Below are 21,800 nucleotides of genomic sequence, written 5' to 3'. Positions count from 1 at the left end.
CTACTGGGTTTAGTGCACTACATTACAGTCTTGGAGAAATTCCAAAAGGAATAAAAAATGAAATTCCTGTCCTCAAGGAGCTTAAAATCTTATAGAATGGTCTTCCAGCTCAACTGAGAAGCAGCTTGGTTTAGTGTATAGAGTACAGGCCTGGGAGTCAAAAGGACCCGGGTTCTAATCCCTGCTCTGCCACTTGTCTGTTGTGTGAATTTAGTCAAGTCCCTTCTCTGCTGTGGGCCTCAGTTACCTCATCCGTAAAATGGGGATTAAGTGTGTGAGCCCTATAAGCCCTACGTGGGACAGGGACTGTGTCCAACCTGATTAGCTTGTATCTATCCTAGCGCTTAGAACACTGCTTGAGGGATAGCAAGCGCTTAACAAATACCATCATCATCAAGTCATTCAAGATGTGCTATCCACGGATGATGGCACCATTGTAGCCTGTGGCCAAGAATCAGTCAGACAATCAATGGTATTTACTTAGAGCTTACTGTGGCTGGAGCACTGTAGTAACCACTTGGGAAACTGCAATATAACTGTGATCCTAAATTATTGTAAAACTGCCATAGCAAATCAGCCAGAAACTACAGGCTGACGGTGAAACTAGCCAAAACTAAATATACCCCAAAATAACTCCCCTCTCAGGGTCACACCTGGAGAGTTTCCAGTACTCTACCAGTCTCGACTATGGGAGGGAGAGTCAAGCAGAGGCCTACCCATTCCATTCCTAGCTTGGGCAGCGGCTAGCGAATGGAAGGTAATCTGCCACAAGTCAAAACTCACCCATGCTGGGCAGCAGTGGCATAGGCGAGAGTCAAGGGTGGAGACTAGAGTTTAGCGCATGGAAGGTAGCAATGGTAAACCACTTCAATATTTTTAACCAGAAAACTCTATGGTTACACTACCAGAATGATTGCAGTTGGAGAGCGAGGTGTTCTGGGAGAGATATGTCCATGCTGTCGCTATGGGTCGGAAATGACTCGACAGCATAAGACAAGACAAGAATGAATAACTAAAAGCTGTGACAGAATTCTGTATTGCACACTCCCAAGTTCTTCGTACAATGTGTTGCACACAGTAAGTGCTCAATAAATGTCATTGGTAGACTGAATTTTGTTACTTAGGCAGCAAGCTAATGATCCAGAGATAGACAAGGAAGTAGAGAAAGGACTCAGGAAGGCAGTGCCTCCTTTAGGAGACTGTCAAAAAGGTTTTGATGGCTGTGTGGTGCCAGTCTCCAGTCCAGGCTCAAGTTCTATAAAGCTGTGCCATTGTCGAACCTTCACCAACACCACAGCTTCATTTATGTGCCATACTCAGTGTAAAATGGCAAGGTAAGAGTGAGATTCTCAAAAACTGCCAGTCTCCTAGTATTGAAGCTAGAATCACCTTAGCACATAGAGGGAGGAATCAGCATGGAGCAGTGGCTAGAACACGAGCTTGGGAGTCAGAAGGTCATGGGTTCTAATCCCAGCTCCACCACTTTTCTGCCATGTGACCATGAGCAAGTCACTTCTCTGGGCCTCAGTTACCTCATCTGTAAAATGGGGATTGAGACTGTGAGACCCCCCCACACCCAATTCTTAACAGTGATATTGATATTGTATTCTTCTTAACAATAATAACAGTATTTGTTAAGCACTTACTTTTTGCCAGGCACTGTACTAAACACTGGGGTGGATACAAGCAAATCAGGTTGGACACAGTTGGGGTGCCTTTATCCATCCCATTGCTTAGTACAGTGCCTGGCACAAAGTAAGTGCTTAACAAATACCATTATTATTGTTAAGAAGAAGAATGAGCAACAGCAAGAGACCCAAACATCTGCTTTGTGGAAGAGTTGAAATAGGGAAACTGAAAGCAAGGAGGGCAGAGGAAGTATTTTAGGGATACAGTAAAGCAAAGCCTCAGAGAATATAACGATAATGATAATAATTGTGGTATTTGTTAAGCATTTACTATCTGTCAGGCACTGTACTAAGTGCTGTGTTAGGTACTAGCTTATCCAGTTGGACACAGTCCTTGCCCCACATGGGGCTCACAGTCTTAATCTTGATTTTAGAGATGAGGTAACTGAGGTACAGAGAAGTTCAGTGACTCACCCAAGTCACACACCAGACAAGTGACAGAGCTGGGTTTAAAACCTAGGCCCTTCTGACTCCTAGACCATACACCCCAGCTGAAAACTTGGAATCAATTGTTGAAGACAGACCTTTTGACACAATGTCATCAAGAAGAGGGTGGCTCTCTTAGAACAAAAGCTTTGTTTGGAAAGAAAGACAAGAACACAATAGAGTAAACAGCACCAGGCACTTCTTTCCAAGATCATTAATGTTTTATTCTCCTTGAGGGCAAGGATCATCCACCCTATCTACCAACTCTACTGTATTATACTCTCCCAAGTGTTTAGTACAGTGCTCTGCTCACAATAAGCGCTTAGTAAATATCATGGAATGATTTAAGCTTCAACTCTGAATTGTGCCTAATTATCCTCTAACTTTTTCTCTGAAGTTACTTACACCTTCTCCTGGCCTGAAATTCCCTCCCTACTGAGAAGCCTAGTGGATAGAGCAGAGGTCTGGGAGTCAGAAGGACCTGCATTCGAATTTCGGTTCTGCCACTTGTCTGCAGTGTGACCCTAGGCAAGTCACTTCACTTTTCTGTGTCCTAGTTACCTTATCTGTAAACTGTAGATTAAGACTTTGAGCCCCATGTGGAACAGGGACTGTGTCCTGTGTGAATAGCTTGTATCTACCCCAGAGTTTAGTACAGTGTCTGGTACGTAATAATAATAATGGCATTTATTAAGCGCTTACGATGTGCAAAGCACTGTTCTAAGCACTGGGGAAGTTACAAGGTGGTCAGGTTGTCCCCCAGGGGGCACACAGTCTTAATCCCCATTTTACAGAAAGTTAAGTGACTTTAAGTCACACAGCTGACAATTGGTGGAGCTGGAATTGAACCCCTGACCTTTGACTCCAAGCCCGTGCTCTTTCCACTGAGCCACACTGCTTACATAGTAAGCACTTAACAGATACCATAAAAAAATTCTGCCATACCACAGCTCTTCCTATCTTTAAATGATCCATCGATTAATAGTATTTACTGAGCACCTAGCATGTCCAGAGTTCTGTAATAGGTGCTTGGGAGAGAACAATACAATAGAGCTGTAGACACAACCGCTGCCCACAGAGAGCCTACAGTCCAGAAGGGGAGACAAACATATATATTTACCCATGTCTCTCCTTTTTCCTCCACTCTGTAAAATTATTTCAGTGATAGTCTTCTGCTCTGGGTTATAGACTTCTTTGTGACTGTCACTGTGCCCTGATAACTCTATTAATAGTAATAGTACATGTTAAGTGCTTACTACATGTCAAGCACTATGCTAAGTGCCGGCTATTATTATTTATTAAGTGCCGTCAAGTCATTTCCAATTTACAGCGACTCCATGGATATACCATGTCCAGAACATCCTGTCCTCTGCCATAATCTGCAACCTAGAGAAACAGCATGGCTCAGTGGAAAAAGCAGGGGCTTCGGAGTCAGAGGTCATGGGTTCAAATCCCAGCTCTGCCAATTGTCAGCTGTGTGACTTTGGGCAAGTCACTTAAGTTCTCTGTGCCTCAGTTACCTCATCTGTAAAATGGAGATGAAGACTATGAGCCCCCCATGGGACAATCCAATCCCCTTGTAACCTCCCCAGTGCTTAGAACAGTGCTTTGCACATAGTAAGCGCTTAATAAATGCAATTATTATTATTATTATTATTATTATTATTATTATGAGAGAAGTGCCAGTAGATATGAGATAATCAGCTCGAACACAATCTCTATTCCACATGGGGATTGGAATAGGAGGAATCTAAGGAGGAAGGAGAGTAGGTACTTTATCTTTTCCCCAAGAGTTTAAATCAATCAATCAATCAATCATATTTATTGAGTGCTTACTATGTGCAGAGCACTGTACTAAGCGCTTGGGAAGTACAAATTGGCAACATATAGAGACAGTTCCTACCCAACATTGGGCTCACAGTCTAAAAGGGGGAGACAGAGAAAAAAAAACAAAACCAAACATACTAACAAAATAAAATAAATAGAATAGATATGTACAAGTAAAATAAATAGAGTAATAAATATGTACAAACATATATACATATATACAGGCGCTGTGGGGAAGGGAAGGAGGTAAGATGGGGGGGATGGAGGGGGGGACGAGGGGGAGAGGAAGGAAGGGGCTCAGTCTGGGAAGGCCTCCTGGAGGAGGTGAGCTCTCAGCAGGGCCTTGAAGGGAGGAAGAGAGCTAGCTTGGCGGATGGGCAGAGGGAGGGCATTCCAGGCCCGGGGGATGACGTGAGCCGGGGGTCGATGGCGGGACAGCCGAGAACGAGGTACGGTGAGGAAATTAGCGGCGGAGGAGCGGAGGGTGCGGGCTGGGCTGTAGAAGGAGAGAAGGGAGGTGAGGTAGGAGGGGGCGAGGTGATGGACAGCCTTGAAGCCGAGGGTGAGGAGTTTCTGCCTGATGTGCAGATTGATTGGTAGCCACTGGAGATTATTGAGGAGGGGAGTAATATGCCCAGAGCATTTCTGGACAAAGATAATCCGGGCAGCAGCATGAAGTATGGATTGAAGTGGAGAGAGACACGAGGATGGGAGATCAGAGAGAAGGCTGATGCAGTAGTCCAGACGGGACAGGATGAGAGCTTGAACGAGCAGGGTAGCGGTATGGATGGAGAGGAAAGGGCGGATTTTGGCAATGTTGTGGTGCTGAGACCGGCAGGTTTTGGTGACGGCTTGGATGTGAGGGGTGAATGAGAGAGCGGAGTCGAGGATGACACCAAGGTTGCGGGCTTGTGAGACGGGAAGGATGGTAGTGCCATCAACAGAGATGGGAAAGTCAGGGAGAGGGCAAGGTTTGGGAGGGAAGACAAAGAGTTCAGTCTTCGACATGTTGAGCTTTAGGTGGCGGGCAGACACCCGCCACCTAAACCACTTGCCAAAGATCATGTGACAGGCAGATATCAGAGACAACACTAACATCTGCTCTCCTGACTTTCATCCCCATGCTCTTTCCACTAGGCAACACTTTGTACTCTCCACAGGGCAAGGTACAGAATCCTGCACACAACAGAGGCTCAGTAAATACTACCAATTGATTGTCATGTTTCACTACTCTCCAAGGACTCCCTTTCCCCATGGGATTTTGGTCCTAAATTTCAATAGTAAGGTCTTTTTCAGGTCCTCTATAATTGACATAATGGAGTCCCCTGTTGCTTTAATACCCCCTATATGAGAGAAACTTACACTGCTTTGGGAATTTAACATTTCAGGAATTTTCATCAGCGTTAGTTTGATTAGTTTCAAGCATCCACAGCCAAATTTATCCTGAAAATGCATCTACCCCTCAAAAAATGGCAAGGATTCCATCTGTTTCAGTCGACGGCACTTATCAAGAGCTCATTGTGCGAACACTGTACGAAGTGCTTATCTCCAGATGCACCCATCATCATCATCAATGTCATCATTGGATGTTTTTTGACCATCTGACCTGTTGAACTCCAGCTCTGATGATGGCACTAATCATAACGATTTGAATTTATATCATGCCTTTGTTTTTCCAATTTTCTCATTTCATCCACACAGCATCCTGGTGAAGGAGAAAGACCTGTTATTACCACTCCATTGCAGATAAGACAACAGAGGCACAAAGAGGTTCGGTCCTTGCCCAAGGTCACCAGCAAGCCATTAGCAGAAGTAGGACTAGAACTCAGGTCTCCAGACTTTCAATCTTTCACTGTACCTCATCTATTATTTATAATAGACTGAGCCTCCTCCTTCCTCTTCCCCTCCCCCCCTCCCCATCCCCCCACCTTACCTCCTTCCCCTCCCCACAGTACCTTTATATATGTATATATGTTTGTATGTATTTATTACTCTATTTTACTTGTACATATTTATTCTATTTATTTTATTTTGTTAATATGTTTTGTTTTGTTGTCTGTCTCCCCCTTCTAGACTGTGAGCCTGCTGTTGGGTAGGGACAGTCTCTATATGTTGCCAACTTGTACTTCCCAAGTGCTTAGTACAGTACTCTGCACACTGTAAGCGCTCAATAAATATTATTGAATGAATGAATGAATGAAATCCTGGGTGAGTCCACAAAGCTTCACAAATCCATTAGATAGGAACTCCGGATTCCAACTCTTTACTTAAATCAAGACCAGGTTTGCACTTTAAAACAAAACAGAGGGTGCCCGTCTGGAAAAAATATAAACCCTCTCCTCGCCCCACCTGCAGGGTGATGGCAGGGAGTAAAAAAAAAAAAAATGAAATCTCCACTGTTGTCTCACTTTCTTTGTAGACTGATTTCTTCCAGGCTCCAGCCAGGAGGTCTCTGGACCATTTGTGTGATTGGCTTAGAGAATGCTTGGAATGACAGAATGCTTCTCAGACCAGAGAGCTGCCAAGCCAGAAACCCTGTTGTGTTTACAGAGAAAACCCTGGAGACTTTTCCTATCCAGAACAAAAGGAGATGATGTCATTCTCACTGCAGTGCTGATTCAAAAACAACCACCACCAAAATCTAAAATTATCCTCCGGAGGAAGGCCCATTCTGGGGTTTTACTGGCACTGATAAAATCTCTCATTGCTGCCTGCATTAGTCTGGCACAGCCCTTAGCTCCAGCAGGGCTTTGAGCTAACAACATTTGAAAGGAAAAGGGGTTCGCACCCTTGGGGGATGGAGTGTGCTTGAGTTGAACAAGTGTTTCCTGGGTAAGGGAACAGGGAGAGGTCCCAGTGAGGAGGCGGGAGTGATATATTTGAGTGTTGGATATTGCATTTTATTCCAATGGCGTGGGGGGAGTCACAAAGAAAATGGGACTAGAAAAAGATAGCTCTTTTTCCTTCTCGTGTGTGTGTGTGTGTGTGTGTGTGTGTGTGCGTGTGCATGCGTGCTTGTGTGCGCACGTGTCTCCTGGATCTTTCTGTCCCTGGCACTTAGTAAATTGTAACATGGTCTAGTTTGGCGATGATGTCCTCAGGGCCGCAGTGGTGGTCCTGGGTACCAAATAGATCCCATTACTCCTCTCCCCTCTCCTAGCTCCCAGCTTCCTGTCTGTAGCAAATGAGTCCCAGGGAGGGGAGGTCACCTACAGATCCAGGGAGTGGATTGGAGGTTCATAGAGAGCTAGAGAAAATGTTAACAGAGAACACTTTCCGTGGGTATTCTTGGGGAATTTTTAAGCGGCATTATTGCGTACGGGGTGTGGGCCTGCTGAAGGTAAGGGTGTGTAAACAAGTGGCAAAACCGGATTAAAACCCAGATCCTCTGACTTCTGGTCCAGAATTATTTCCATTTAGCCATGCTGCTCTCTTCTCATTACACCCTGGCCCAAATTCTTTGCTCTCCCCAAACTAAGTGGAACCACTGCACTTGCCCCTCTTTATAAATGGAACCCTCTCTGCCCTCATGTGTATCAAACAAGGTCTGCCCTTCACCTTCAAAGCCTTCCTAAAAGTCCTTCTCATCCCAGTGGCAGCCTTTGATTAATGGCCATCCCCAGTGGCTTTTCATCCCATCAGCCTCCTTGAGCACTCATGTGTATACTGGCTCATTAATTCCATTGATTAATTTCTACTTTGGTTTATATCAAGTCTCTTTGCTTTTATTCTTGCTCATTTTGTGTGATTGCAATTTCTACCTGTTTCCCCCAAAACACTATAAACTCCTTGAGGCTAGGAACAGTCTCTTTTACTTCTCTTCAAACAATCAATAAATCAATAACAATAATAATGGTCCTTGTTAAGTGCTTACTATGTGCCAAGCACTGCTTTAAGTGCTGGGGTAGATATAAGTTAATTGTTTCGGACACAGTCCCTGTTCCACATGGGGCTCACATTCTTATTTATTGATCACTGGTATTTACTGATCACTTACTGTGAAATAAATACTTGAGAGAGTTCAGTACAACAGAGTTTTGTTTTTGTTTTTTTTAAAGGTGTTAATAATAATAATAATAATGGCATTTATTAAGCGCTTACTATGTGCAGAGCACTGTTCTAAGCACTGGGGAGGTTACAAGGTGATCAGATTGTCCCACAGGGGGCTCACAGTCTTGATCCCCATTTTACAGATGAGGGAACTGAGGCCCAGAGAAGTTAAGTGACTTGCCCAAAGTCACACAGCTGACGAGTGGTGGAGCCGGGATTTGAACCCATGACCTCTGACTCCAAAGCCCGTGCTCTTTCCACTGAGCCACGCTGCTTCTCTAAGCACTCATTATGTGTCAAGCACTGTTCTAAGCACTAGGATTGATACAAGTTAATCAAGCTGGGTACAGTCCCTGTCCCAGATGAGGATTACAGTCTAAAAAGGAGGGAGAAGAGGTATCGAATACCCATTCTGCAACTGAGCAAACTAAAGCACAGAGAAGTTAAGTGACTTGCCCAAAGTCACAGAGCAGACAAATGGCAGAGTCATCATTCGAACCCAGGTCCCCTGGCTCTCAGACCCGTGCTTTATCCACTAGGCCACACTGCTTCCCAGAGTTGGTAGAGTTGACTGACAAGTTCCCTGCCCACAAGGAGCTTCAGTCTAAAGGGGAAGACAGATAGTAAAATAAATGATGGATATGCACACAAGTGTTGTGGGTGGAGGGTGGAGTGAATATCGTGGCTCAGTGGAAAGAGCCTGGGCTTTAGAGTCACAGGTCATGGGTTCAAATCCAGCTTCACCAACTGTCAGCTGTGGGACTTTGGGCAAGTCAGTTAACTTCTCTGTGCCTCAGTTACCTCATCTGAAAAATGGGGATTAAAAACTGTGAGCCCCCCGTGGGACAACCTGATCACCTTGTAACCTCCCCAGCACTTAGAAAAGTGCTTTGCACATAGTAAGCGCTTAACAAGTACCATCATTATTATTACAGAGTACAGATCCAAGGGCAGGGTTGAAAAGAAGTTTTGGTATAATGGAGTCAACAATTTCTATACTCCTAAAGGCCGAGTACAGTGCTCTCAGACAGTAGGTGCTTAATAAATACTGATGTTACTGATGATGTTGACACTGGTGATGACAATAAACTTGTTTATAAGAAACCATCCACTAACTTGACCTCTAGACAAGACTTCTCTGTTCAACTATTAGAATCTTATGTTCAGCTTAGGGCTGCTCATTTTAAGAGGGATGTGGAAACTTGGAGGGAATCCAGGATTGAGCCATAAAAATGATGATAGGGCAGGAGCAGGAGGGAAAGAAAGGTTGAAGGAATTGCACCTCTCTTCTCAAAACTAAGTAACCCTAACAGGGTGGGAGGGGGAAACAGAGCTATTAGTTAACTTTAAGTGTATGAAGGATTGTTTGAACGCGAAGGCTGAGGAGCTGCTGTGTGCCTCCATAAAAAACAAAATGAGAGAAAAGCAGAATTATTTGCAGCACGAAAGATTTAAGGTAATAATTGTGGCATTGGTTAAGCACTATGTGCCAAGCCCAGTGCTAAGTGCTGGGGTAGATACAAGATAATCAGGTTCCACCTGGGGCTCACAGTGTAAATAGGAGGGAGAACAGGTATTGAATGCCTTGGTATAGTGGCTAGAGCATGAAGCAGTGGGGCTTAGTGGAAAGAACACGGGCTTGGGAGTCAGAGGTCATGGGTTCTAATTCTGGCTCCGACACTTGTCTGCTGTTTGACCTCAGGCAAGCCACATAATTTCTCTGTGCCTCAGTTACCTCATCTGTAAAAATGGGGGTTAAGACTGTGAGCCCCACATGGGACAACCTGATTACCTTGTATCTACTCTAGTGCTTAGTACAGTGTTTGGCACATAGTAAGCATACCATAATTATTACTATTATTACCAGGACCTGGAAGTCAGAAGGTCATGGGTTCTAATCCCAACTCTGCCACTGGTCTGCTATGTGACCTTGGACAACTCACTTCACTTCCCTGAGCCTCAGTTACTTCATCTGTAAATGGGGCTAGAGACTGTCAGCCCAACTGAGGACAGGGACTGTGTCCAACCTGATCAGCTTGTATCCATCCCAGCGCTTAGTACAGTGCCTTGCACATAGTAGGCACTTAACAAATACCATCATTATTATTATTATTTTATGGTAAGGAAACTGAGGCACAGAGCAGTTCAGTGACTTGCCCATGGTTGCCCAGCAGTAAGTGGCAGAGGCAGGATTAGAAACCAGGTCCTCTGACTCACAGGCTGGGCTCATTCCATTAGGCCACACCGCTTCTCAAGAAGTTTATCCCCAAGATGCAGAGATCATTGTTCAAGAGAAACAGTGGCTTGGCCACTATCTGCAGTGTGATCTTAAGCAAGTCACTTAGGTTCTCTGTGCCTCAGTTACCTCATCTGTAAAATGAGGATTAAGACTGTGAGCTCCATGTGGGACATGGATTGCTACTAACCTGAGTGATTTGTATCTATCCCAGAGCTTAGTACAGTGCCTGAGACATAATAAGTGCATAACAAATACCATTAAAAAGAGAGAGAGAGAGAGCAAAAAGCCATTTTCAGTCTTTGCGTGGTGATTTTGCTGTTTCAATACTAGCATTCTCCTTCATGCTTTTGGGGAGATTTTGTACTCTAGGAATCTCTTTAAAGGATCAAGAGATATCACTAAGACAGCCACTAAGTTATACAGGGATAAATAAGGAATCATAAGAGAGAGGTTTAACAATAGAATAGCATGGCCCAGGACTAAGAGTTATTAATTATTTAGGAAATAATTACGTCATTTATTTAAACACTTGCTGTGGGGTCACATCCTGTGCCAAGAGTTAAACAATCAATCACCCATGCCTTCATTCCCAACCCTTTACAATTTATTATAACACTTGCGCCCACCCTTTTTCTCTCCCTCACTGCTGTCTTTATCCACTCATTCTCCATTGGCACCTTTCCCTCCACTTTCAAACACGCCCACGAAGCTCTTACAAAAACCTCCAAAACTAACTTTTCCTCAGAGAAAACCCAGTGGCACATTCTTCAAGTGAAGAAGGCAGCTCTCCACCAACTACCCTAGTTGAAAGCAGGTCAGAATCGCCTCTGTGTGGGATGGGGACTGTATCTGAACTATTTCTCTTGTATATAGACCAGCACTTAGTATAGTGCTCAGCATTTAGTAAGCATTTAACAAATCCCCAAATAATTAGTATTACTAGAATCAGGCCAGGGAATGGGACCTGGGAGAGGGAGTGTCTGACTTATGGTAATCACAAATAGGCCCACTGCTTTGGATGTTTCTTTTCAGTTAGCCTACCCCCATTTGAGGTGAAAAAGGGGAAATGGCAGAAATCTTCACTGGAGTCAAACCATCTCTTCCAACCCTTTTCTTCCATCCCAACTGCATAACAGTGGGTAAATAAGGTCAGACTACCTCAGACTCCCACTTAGGGTGGGAGTTTTGCCATAATGAGATTAAATTGCAATAGACAGGATTAAGTTAGACAGAAAAAGCATTCTCCAGGGATCGTGGATGTGCAACACAGGCTAGGTTAGGTGGGGATGGTGAAGGTGAGTAGACACATTGATCTCTGGAGTGGCTCTCAGTTAACATTTAGAAGTTCTGGACTCCATGGAAATACACCTGCCTGAGCAAACTTCAAGGCAGATCGGGGACATTAGCTGTTCAAAACAGCCTGTTCGAGAACGAGGCATGGTGAGGAGGTTAGCAGCAGAGGAGTGGAGGTTGAGGGTTGGGCTGTAGAAGGGGAGAAAGGAGGTGAAGTAGGAGGGGGCGAGGTGATGGAGAGCCTTGAAGCCAAGCGTGTTGAGTTTTTGCTTGATTCGTGGGTTGAGAGGCAAACACAGGAGATTTTTGAGGAGGGGAGTGACATGCCCAGAGTAGCAGCGTGGCTCAGTGGAAAAGAGCCTGGGCTTTGGAGTCAGTGGTCATGGGTTCAAATTCTGGCTCTGCCAACTGTCAGCTTTGTGACTTTGGGCAAGTCAATTAACTTCTCTGTGCCTCAGTTACCTCATATGTAAAATGGGGATTGACTGTGAGCCCCCCGTTGGACAACCTGATCACCTTGTATCCCCCTAGCACTTAGAACAGTGCTTTGCACATAGTAAGTGCTTAATTAATGCCATCATTATTATTATTATGCCCAGAGCATTTCTGTACAAAGATAATCTGAGCAGCAGAATGAAATATAGACTGAAGCGGGGAGAGACAGGAGGATGGGAGATCAGAGAGGAGGCTGATGCAGTAATCCAGTCGGAACAGGATGAGAGATCGAACCAGCAAGGTAGCGGTTTGGATTGAGAGGAAAGGGCGGATCTTGGCAAGTATGGCAGATCAGAATGTCAGACTGACCACAGGAAAACACAATTAACAGGCCTCAGGAGACCTACTCCCTGCTCGCCTTGATTGGACGTGGAGACTGACTGGTTGGGTCCACAACGGAGGGTGGATTTTGCAGAAGAGACTTTGGTTGGCCCTTGAATTTATCTGGGCAGCCTACCAATTCTATCAATCCCTAGGTGTCATAGTAATTTCAACTATGAGAAGATAAATCATTAACCATCATAAAGCACACATTTGTCATATCACCTTGAAGGATTTTGCCGGAATAATGTTTTGTAGAGTAAAATGCACCAATCTGTTGTGGAACAGACTGAAATTCTGCTCCTCTGGCCAGAGTACCCTACTAATCTTTTTTTTTTTAATGATTCCATGATGGGGGTGAGATTTGAATAGGAGGCATTTGACTGGCTTACAAAGTTGTCTAGGTACTCTATCAATTCTACCAATTCCAAGATGAAGGGGTTGAACTGTGATCCAACATGGTGCCACCACCCCCCAGCAGCCATGTGATGCAATCAGATTGTCGCCCAGGGCCCACCTTCGGTGCATGGCCCCACTGGGTCGGGCACTAGCAGCAGTGCTTCCTGGTCTGGAGGTCGTCCTCCCACCCCTCAAACCACTGCTGGCTTCTCACAGGTACTTTCCTGCTTTCCCCTCTCCAGTCAGACAGAGAGATGGGCCTAGGGTAGCACAAACCACTTGAGGAGATGGGACGGAGCCACTTCTGTTTGCTCCACTTTCTTGTTTTGAGGGGAGGGAAAATAACTTCCCTGCTCTTGAAACCAGGCTGACAAATAGGGAGATGGCTCCCCCCGCACCCCCACACCTGAGCCCCTGCCAGAGCGGCCTCTCTGTCCCCTGGTCCAGCAGAGGAAATCGCATGTGTGCACTTCTCCTTTGACCCACCCAGCCAGGCAGTGGTGTCGATAACAGTGGTGGCTCTCTACAGCTGGCCAGGAGTACCCTGGCTCCCTCTTGTTCCCACAGTCCCTTTGGGCAACGGTGTCAGCAGCGGTGGCAGATGTCCACAACTGGCTGAGAGACCTCCAGCAGTGACAGTCCAGAATGGGGGCCCCCATGACACAGGGGTCAGCTCCAGTTTCATACATGTACGCTTCGGTTTTGACAGAAAACTGCGAGTCCCCCATGGTAAGCTTGGATGCCTTCATCTCCCCAAACTTTACAGAAAGTCCAGCCTTCCTCTTCCCCACACTACCCTTTGCTTGGCAGATGGGGTGACTAACTTAGACTAGGAGTGGATTGATTTATAGCCGTTAAAATGTGTGTTTGTTGTATCCTCTTGAAGGATTTCTCCTGAATAACATTTTGAAGAGCAAAAATATACCAACTCATTGTGGAACCCTCCTCTCTCCCACTTTATGTTTTTAGTTTGTGAACCTTGTAGGAGTTTCTAATTCCCACTTGTGTATACTTTCCCGGTGCTTGCTATACTGCTCTGCACACAGTAAGCATCTGCCTCCTCACATCCGCCGAACTAGCTCTCTTCCCCCCTTCAAAGTCCTATTGAGAACTCACCTCCTCCAGGAGGTCTTCGCAGACTGAGCCCCCCTTTTCCTCTGCTCCTCCTCCCCTCCCCATAGGCCCTACTCCATCCCTCTACTCGACTCCCTTCCCCACCCCACATTACTTGTGCATGTTTGTACACATTTATTATTCTATTTATTTTATTAATGATGTCTATATATCTATAATTTTATTTATCTATTTTGATGTTACTGATGCCTGTCTACTTGTTTTGTTTTGTTGTCTGTCTCCCCCTTCTAGAATGTGAGCCCATTGTTGGGTAGGGATTGTCTCTATCTGTTGCCAAATTGTACTTTCAGTGCTCTGCACACAGTAAGCGCTCAATAAATATGATTGAATGAATGAATGATTGAAAGAATGAATGAAAGAAAGAAAGAATGAATGAATGAATGATGAATGAATGAAGAATGAATGAATGAATGAATGAATGAATGAATGAATGAATGAATGAATGAATAAGCACTCAATATGTGTCATTTATGGATTGGCAGGAGACATCCTCCCTGGATCAAAGTTTATTTATGGAGAGACTTGCCAAACTCAGTTGGCCTCCTCCTCAGATACTGGGGAGACTACTCCCCCATAGACTATAAGCTCCTTGTGGGCAGGGATCAGATGTACTAACTAATAATAATGATGGTTTTTGTTAAACGCATACTATGTACCAAGCACTTAACTAGGCACTGGGGTGGATTTGGACACAGTCCCTGTCCCATGTGGAGATCACAGTCTCAGTCCCCATTTTACAGATGAGGTAACTGAGGCACAGAGAAGTGAAGTGTCCTAGGTCAGACAGCAGACAAGTGATGGAGCTGGAATTAGAACCCATGACCTTCTGACTCCTAGGTCTGTGTTCCTTCTCCTATGCCTTGCTGCTTCTCTAACTCTATCATATTGTACTTTCCCAGAGCTTAATACAATGCTCTGCATACAGTAAGTGCTTATTAAATGCCATTGATTGATCACACATCCTGAGGGGTCCTGCAGGGATGGTCAGACCATGCGGTCCCGCTATCCCTGGAGAAGGGACCTTCCTCTTCATCCTTTTGTGTGGATCCAGCCCAAAATGCTGGTAGATTCTTTTAGGGACCTCTTAACCCTGGGATAACATTTTAGAATTGTAGAGCCCTTGTAGAAAGAGCACAGAACTGGGACTCTGGCAACCTGGTTTCTATTCTGGGCTCCTATATGTGTCTGCTGTGTGACCTTGGGCAATCAGTCAGTCAATCAATCAATCCATGATATTCATTGAGCACTTACTGCATGCAGAGCACTGTACTAAGCATTTGGGAGAGTACAATATAACAGTATAACAGACACATTCACTGCCCACAATGAGCATACAGTCTAGAGGGGGAGTTTATCACCTTCCCAGTATCTGAAGAGGAGGTGAACTGAGTTTGTCCAATCCCTCTTTGAGTGGACCTTGGTTGGGGAAGGAGGCACTTAGCCTCCCTATGCCTCAGCTTCCTCATCAGTAAAAATGGAAATGAAATATCTCTTATTCCTTCCCCTTAGACTGTGAGCTGCATGTGGGACAGGGACTGTGTCTGACCTGCTACTAACCTGATACTTAGTATGGTGCTTGGCCCATAATAATAATAGCAATAATAATAAACTCTTAATAAAGACCACAATTATTGTTAATGACATGAGTCTCCCAAGAAAAGAGGCAGCATGGCTTAGTGGATAGAGCACGGGCCTGGGAATCAGAAGGACCTGGGTTCTAACCCAGACTCCACCACATGTCTGCTGCATGACCTTGGGCAAGTCACTTCACTTCTCTGGGCCTCAGTTACCTCATCTGTAAAATGGGGATTAAGACTGTGAACCCCAAGTGGGACAGGGACTGTGTCCATCCTGCTTGTATCTTGTAACTTGTATCTACTCCACACTTAGAACAGTGCTTCCAACAAGTTCCATAATTATTAAGTAAGGTTTGGAAGTTTCACATGAGGCCAGACCAATGGTCCATCTCCCAATAGTGGCAAGAGGATGCTAGCTTTGACCCCTCTGAATCAATCAATCAATGGTATTTATTGAGCACTTACTATGTACAGAGCACTGAACTTGAAGTTCGTCCTCATGGGAATGGAAGTACCATCTAGGTTTTACCTAGTAACCAGAGATCTTGTGAAGATGAAATGAAATATTTGATATGAAACCCCTTAGGAAAAATCAGTGTCGTCCAAATACAAATTACTACTAATAGTGCTATTGTAATTAGTAATATTTATTTCTCTTTAATATCTGTTTTGGACCTCTCATCTCCAGCCTCAGAAATGTTATTTCAAAAGAATGCACCCCACTTGACCCAGATATTTTCAGCTTTGACCCATCTTGGGGGTGGGGGACTGGACTAATTGACCTCTCAAGGTCACTCTAGCTCTAGGATTGTAGAGGTTTCTGGGGTGGGTAGTGGGAATTTGGGGCAGAATGAAAAGAAGACACAGCTCCTCCATCCCACGGCCCAGGCAGGAGTTCCGCTGCTGGCAGCAGCCCTAGTGTGATGCCGATGACAGGCAGAGAAAGGAATGTCAAAATAAAACAAACCCGGTCGGCAAACACTTGCTCAGAAGGCTGCAAGCCAGCTCTCTCTCTCTCTCTCTCTCTCTCTCTCTCTCTCTCTCTCTCTCTCTCTCTCTCTCTCTCTCCATCTCTCTCTCTGCTCTCTCAATCTATCTCCATCTCTCTCTCTGCTCTAAATCTATCTCTTTTGCTCCCTCAATCTCTCAATCTATTTCTCTTTCCCTCAATCCCTCCATCTCTGACTCTCTAGCTCTCTCAATTTCTCAATCTTTTTTCTCAGTCTCTCTTTCTGTCTCTTTTTCTTTCTCACTCTACCCCACATTCTCTCATCTTCTCTCCATCACTTTCTATTTCTCTGTCTCTTCTGTTCTCTCACTCTGCTTCTTTCTTAGTCTCTTATTTCTGTGTATCTCACTTTCAGACTGTCTCTCACTCTATCTGTATCTCTCTCACACTCCCTGTCTATCTCTGTCCCCATGTCTTTATGTTGCTTTCTCTTACTCTTTTTCTGTCTCTCTTTTTTGATAGCTCTCTCTGCCTCTTTGTCTCTTATTCTCCCTGCAAGTTATTCTTGTGTTCTGGCTCCTCTTTCTGTCTCTCTTGCTCTTTTTCTGGGTGACCCTCTGTCTCTCTTACTTTCTCTCTCACTCTCTCCCTCACCCTCTCTCTCTTTCTCCTCCACCCTTTCTCTTCCTCTCTCTATCTTTCCACTCTGAGTCTCTGCCCAGCTCCCTACCCTGGCTGTGACCAGGCAGGGCAGGGAGAGTGGTTCAACCATGCTGGGCTGGGCCTGGGAAAGGTGGGCTGTTCACCACAGGGCCCTAGGGCTGAGAGGAAACCAGTGGCTGGGGTGGAGGCAGTCACCCACGCCACCACAGCCAGAGTGTTACCTCGCTGATTAGTCACTTCAAAGTTGAGAAGCACACAGAGAAAGCATCTGGGTGCATTTCCTGTCCTGTCCCTTCCTGTGTGGAATGGGCTGGGGTGAGAAAGGGGGCCCACCGAGTGGTCTATACCACCTGTCTACTCTGCAGTAGAGTTATGTCCCTTCCCTCAGCCTTTCCAGGAAAGGACTCCCCCCTCACCCCCAACATCTCAAGGAAGGGTTGTGGGGCAAGACAGAGGGGCAGGAAGGAGAGGCCTCACATCTCTCAGGAGGCCTTCCCAGACTGAGCCCCCATTTTCCTCTCCTCCTCCCCAACCCCACCACCCTATCTCCTTCCCCTCCCCACAGCACCTGTATATATGTTTGTACAGATTTATTACTCTATTTTACTTGTACATATTTACTATTCTATTTGTTTTGTTAATGATGTGCATCTAGCTTTCTTTCTATTTATTTTGATGACTTGACACCTGTCTGCATGTTTTGTTTTGTTGTCTGTCTCCCCTTTCTAGACTGTGAGCCCGTTGTTGGGTAGGAACCATTTCTATATGTTGCCAACTTGTACTTCCCAAGTGCTTAGTACAGTGCTCTGCACACAGTAAGCGCTCAATAAATATGATTGAATGAATGAATCTCTTCTCCATGACCCTCCCTTCTCTTCCCTCAGCTTGTCCAAACCCTGCAGTGTCAGGGATGATTTTTATTCCTTCCTTTTCTGCCCTTTGTCTTCTATGAAGTAGGAAGACCCACCACCTCCCCTAGCCCCAGCCTTGCTTCCCCCTAACTCTCCCTCTGGCAGAACAACTGGTCGTTTCTAAAATAAACAGTCCACAGACCTGACCCAAGGAAAGCAAGGCAAAGAGAGCGGAGGGGGCTGGGGGGGAGAATTAGGATTACTGGCCAGTGATCCGTACTCTGACACTGGCCTGGGGAAAGCAAACCTGCTTCAATGCAGTTCAGTTTCTCCCCCGGTCAACCTGGTGAAAATACTCCCAGCCTGACACTTAGCATGTTCACTCCTTCCCAGCAGAGAGTCTGGGGAGCGGTAGCCATGGTCAAGCACAGGTCAGCTTCCAGCCCCATTTTCAAAGCAAACTCAGAGCAGAAAGGTTGGAAAGCCCCATGTGGAACAGGGACTGACCAAATGAACTTGTGAGAATAATTACGGTTTGTATTTGTTAAGGGTTTACTATGTGGCAAACACTGTATTTAAGTGCTTGGAGTAGATACAACATAATCAGATACCTCATGGGGCTCACAATTTATGTAGGAGGGAGAACCTTGCACACAGTAAGTGCTCAGTAAATACGAATGAATGAAAAAATGAATGAATACACAGCAGGTGAGTGGTAAAGCTGGAATTGAAGCTGGAATCCCCATTTTGAATCCCTAGGATTGAATGGCCAAAGGGGAAATTTGGGGCAGGGAATAGCAGGAAGAGAACAGAACTTCTGAATCGTAATTTGTTTAGTCCTTGGAGATAAAATGATACCGAGCATCAGTTGTAAATTTAAACAATATATGTTCAGAAAAGAGCCTAATATTTTTCTGACATCTAGTTGAGTGCTTTTAAGTTTTGATTTTTCTGAAATCCTGGATTAGAGTTTTGACTTTATTGTATTATACTCTCCCAAGCACTTAGTACTGTGCTCTGCACACAGTAGGTACTCAAGAAATATGATTAATTTTACAGATGAAGTAACTGAGATACAGAGAAACCAGCAGACTTCTGTATGTGTTTTCCTGTTCTGTACTGTCAAGAGCTTTCTGGGTAATAGAGATGAGAGACAAGTCCCTGCCTTTCCTGCCCCAACCCTGCCGTGGGCAAAATAACAAGGAGAGAGAGAGGGCAGAGGGGCCACTTGGCTTGTATGCCCAGATCACTGCTGGGGGCCTCTTGTATTCAGCATGAGTTTCAGCCACGTGATCACATCATTGGCTGAATGTGGCCACACAGAATGCTCAATGTTAGTCAATCAATCAATCAACTGTATTTACTGAGTGCTAACTATGTGCAGAGCACAGCTGCCTTCGACACTGTGGACCACCCCCTTCTCCTCAACATGCTATCCAACCTTGGCTTCACAGACTTCGTCCTCTCCTGGTTCTCCTCTTATCTCTCCGGTCGTTCATTCTCAGTCTCTTTTGCAGGCTCCTCCTCCCCCTCCCATCCCCTTACTGTGGGGGTTCCCCAAGGTTCAGTTCTTGGTCCCCTTCTGTTCTCGATCTACACTCACTCCCTTGGTGACCTCATTTGCTCCCACGGCTTCAACTACCATTTCTACGCTGATGACACCCAAATCTCTCTCCCCCTCCCTCCAGGCTCGCATCTCCTCCTGCCTTCAGGACATCTCCATCTGGATGTCTGCCTGCCACCGAAAACTCAACATGTCCAGGACTGAACTCCTTGTCTTCCCTCCCAAACCCTGCCCTCTCCCTGACTTTCCCATTGACGGCACTACCATCGTTCCCATCTCACAAGCCCGCAACCTTGGTGTCATCCTCGACTCCGCTCTCTCATTCACCCCTCACACCCAAGCCATCACCAAAAACTGCCGGTCTCAGATCTGCAACATTGCCAAGATCTGCCCTTTCTTCTCCATCCAAACCGCTACCCTGCTCATTCAAGCTCTCATCCTATGCCGTCTGGACTACTGCATCAACCTTCTCTCTGATCTCCCATCCTCGTGTCTCTCCCCACTTCAATCCATACTTCATGCTGCTACCCGGATTGTCTTTGTCCAGAAACACTCTGGGCATGTTACTCCCCTCCTCAAAAATCTCCAGTGGCTACCAATCAATCTGCGCATCAGGCAGAAACTCCTCACCCTCGGCTTCAAGGCTCTCCATCACCTCACCCCCTCCTACCTCATCTCCCTTCTCTCCTTCTACAGCCCAGCCTGCACCCTCTGCTCCTCTGCCACTAATCTCCTCACTGTGCCTCGTTCTCACCTGTTCCGCCATCGAACCCCAGCCCACGTCATCCTCCTGGCCTGAAATGCCCTCCCTCTGCCCATCCACCAAGCTAGCTCTCTTCCTCCGTTCAAGGCTCTACTGAGAGCTCACCTCCTCCAGGAGGCCTTCCCAGACTGAGCCCCTTCCTTCCTCTCCCCCTCATTATCCTCTCCATCCCACCCGTCTTACCTCCTTCCCTTCCCCACAGCACCTGTATATATGTATATATGATTGTACATATTTATTACTCTATTTATTTGTTTATTTATTTTACTTGTACAAATCTATTCTATTTATTTTATTTTGTTAATATGCTTGGTTTTGTTCTCTGTCTCCCCCTTCTAGACTGTGAGCCCACTGTTGGGTAGATACTGTCTCTATATGTTGCCAACTTGTACTTCCCAAACGCTTAGTACAGTGCTCTGCACACAGTAAGCGCTCAATAAATGTGATTGATTTACTAAGCTCTGGGGAGAGTACAACAGAATTAGCAGACACTTTCCCTGCTCATAATGATTTTACAATCTAGAGGATGAGTTTACAATCCCCAGTGACTCTACCATCCTTCCGGCAGCCTTGCCCTTTGATCTGACCTGGTGTGACCCTCAGCCTGGCTCCTATTCACTGTTTCTGGCTACTGTAATAATTATAATCACTGTGCTATTCAAGTACTTTCTTAGAGCTAAGCCCTTTACTAAACCCTGTGATAGATAGAGTAAGCGCTCAATAAATACGATTGAATGAATGAATGAATGAATAGAATACAGCTAGATCTTTCACAGTCTTTGTTCCTCAGAGGTCAAATAGTCTATGAGGGAGGGAAGACCAGGTGAAGAAACAGGCAATGAGAAGCTAAGAGACTTACCCAAGGTCAAGCAGAAGATAAATTGCAGAGTAGGGATTAGAGTCCATGTCCTCTGTCACCAGGTTTATTTAGTTGGGAATTCATCATGGCACCAGGATTGGTTCAAATCAAACGGGGTAAATGTGAAAACAGTGTGGCCTACTGGAAAGGGCAAGGGTCGGGAGTCAGAGGATGTGGATTCTAATCCTGGATCCGCCACTTGTCTGCTTTGTGACCCTGGGCAAGTCACTTAACTTCTCTGTGCTTCAGTTATCTCCATCTGTAAAATGGGGATTAAGGCTGTGAGCTTCATGTGGGCCAGAGACTGAATCCAACATGATTATCTTATATCTACCCCAGTACTTAGAATAGTGTTTGGCATATGGTAAGTGCTTAATAACATATTTATTATTAGTAGTAGTAATTTATCTGGGCCTCAGTTTCCTAATCTGCAAAATGGGGATTCAATACCTGTCCTCCCTCCCCTTTAGACTGGTAGCCTCAAGTGGGACGGGGTTGGTTCTGATGAGATTGTTGAGTAACTTCCTTAGAGCTTAGCCTAGTGCTTGGCACATAGTAAGCACTTAACAGATAGCATGATTGTGATTATTCAACTTTTCTTTTCCACCAATTGAACCAGTGAGATGGTGGAAGAGGGAGGCAGGCCCAATATAAAGGGGAGGGAGGACAGGTAATGAATCCTTATTTTACACATTAGGAAAG

General features: G+C 45.4%; 1 non-coding gene across 1 annotated transcript; it reads left to right on the top strand.

Moving 5' to 3' along the window:
• Window positions 1-635: 635 nt before the first annotated feature.
• Window positions 636-773, top strand: LOC119943185. Its single transcript, XR_005455653.1, has one exon. It is a non-coding gene; the product is annotated as a small nucleolar RNA SNORA7 (small nucleolar RNA).
• The last annotated feature ends 21,027 nt before the right edge of the window (window positions 774-21,800 follow it).

The sequence above is a fragment of the Tachyglossus aculeatus genome, chromosome 21, assembly GCF_015852505.1.
Source record: "Tachyglossus aculeatus isolate mTacAcu1 chromosome 21, mTacAcu1.pri, whole genome shotgun sequence".
Lineage (NCBI taxonomy): Eukaryota > Metazoa > Chordata > Mammalia > Monotremata > Tachyglossidae > Tachyglossus > Tachyglossus aculeatus.
This window is presented reverse-complemented; position numbering and strand designations above follow the sequence as displayed.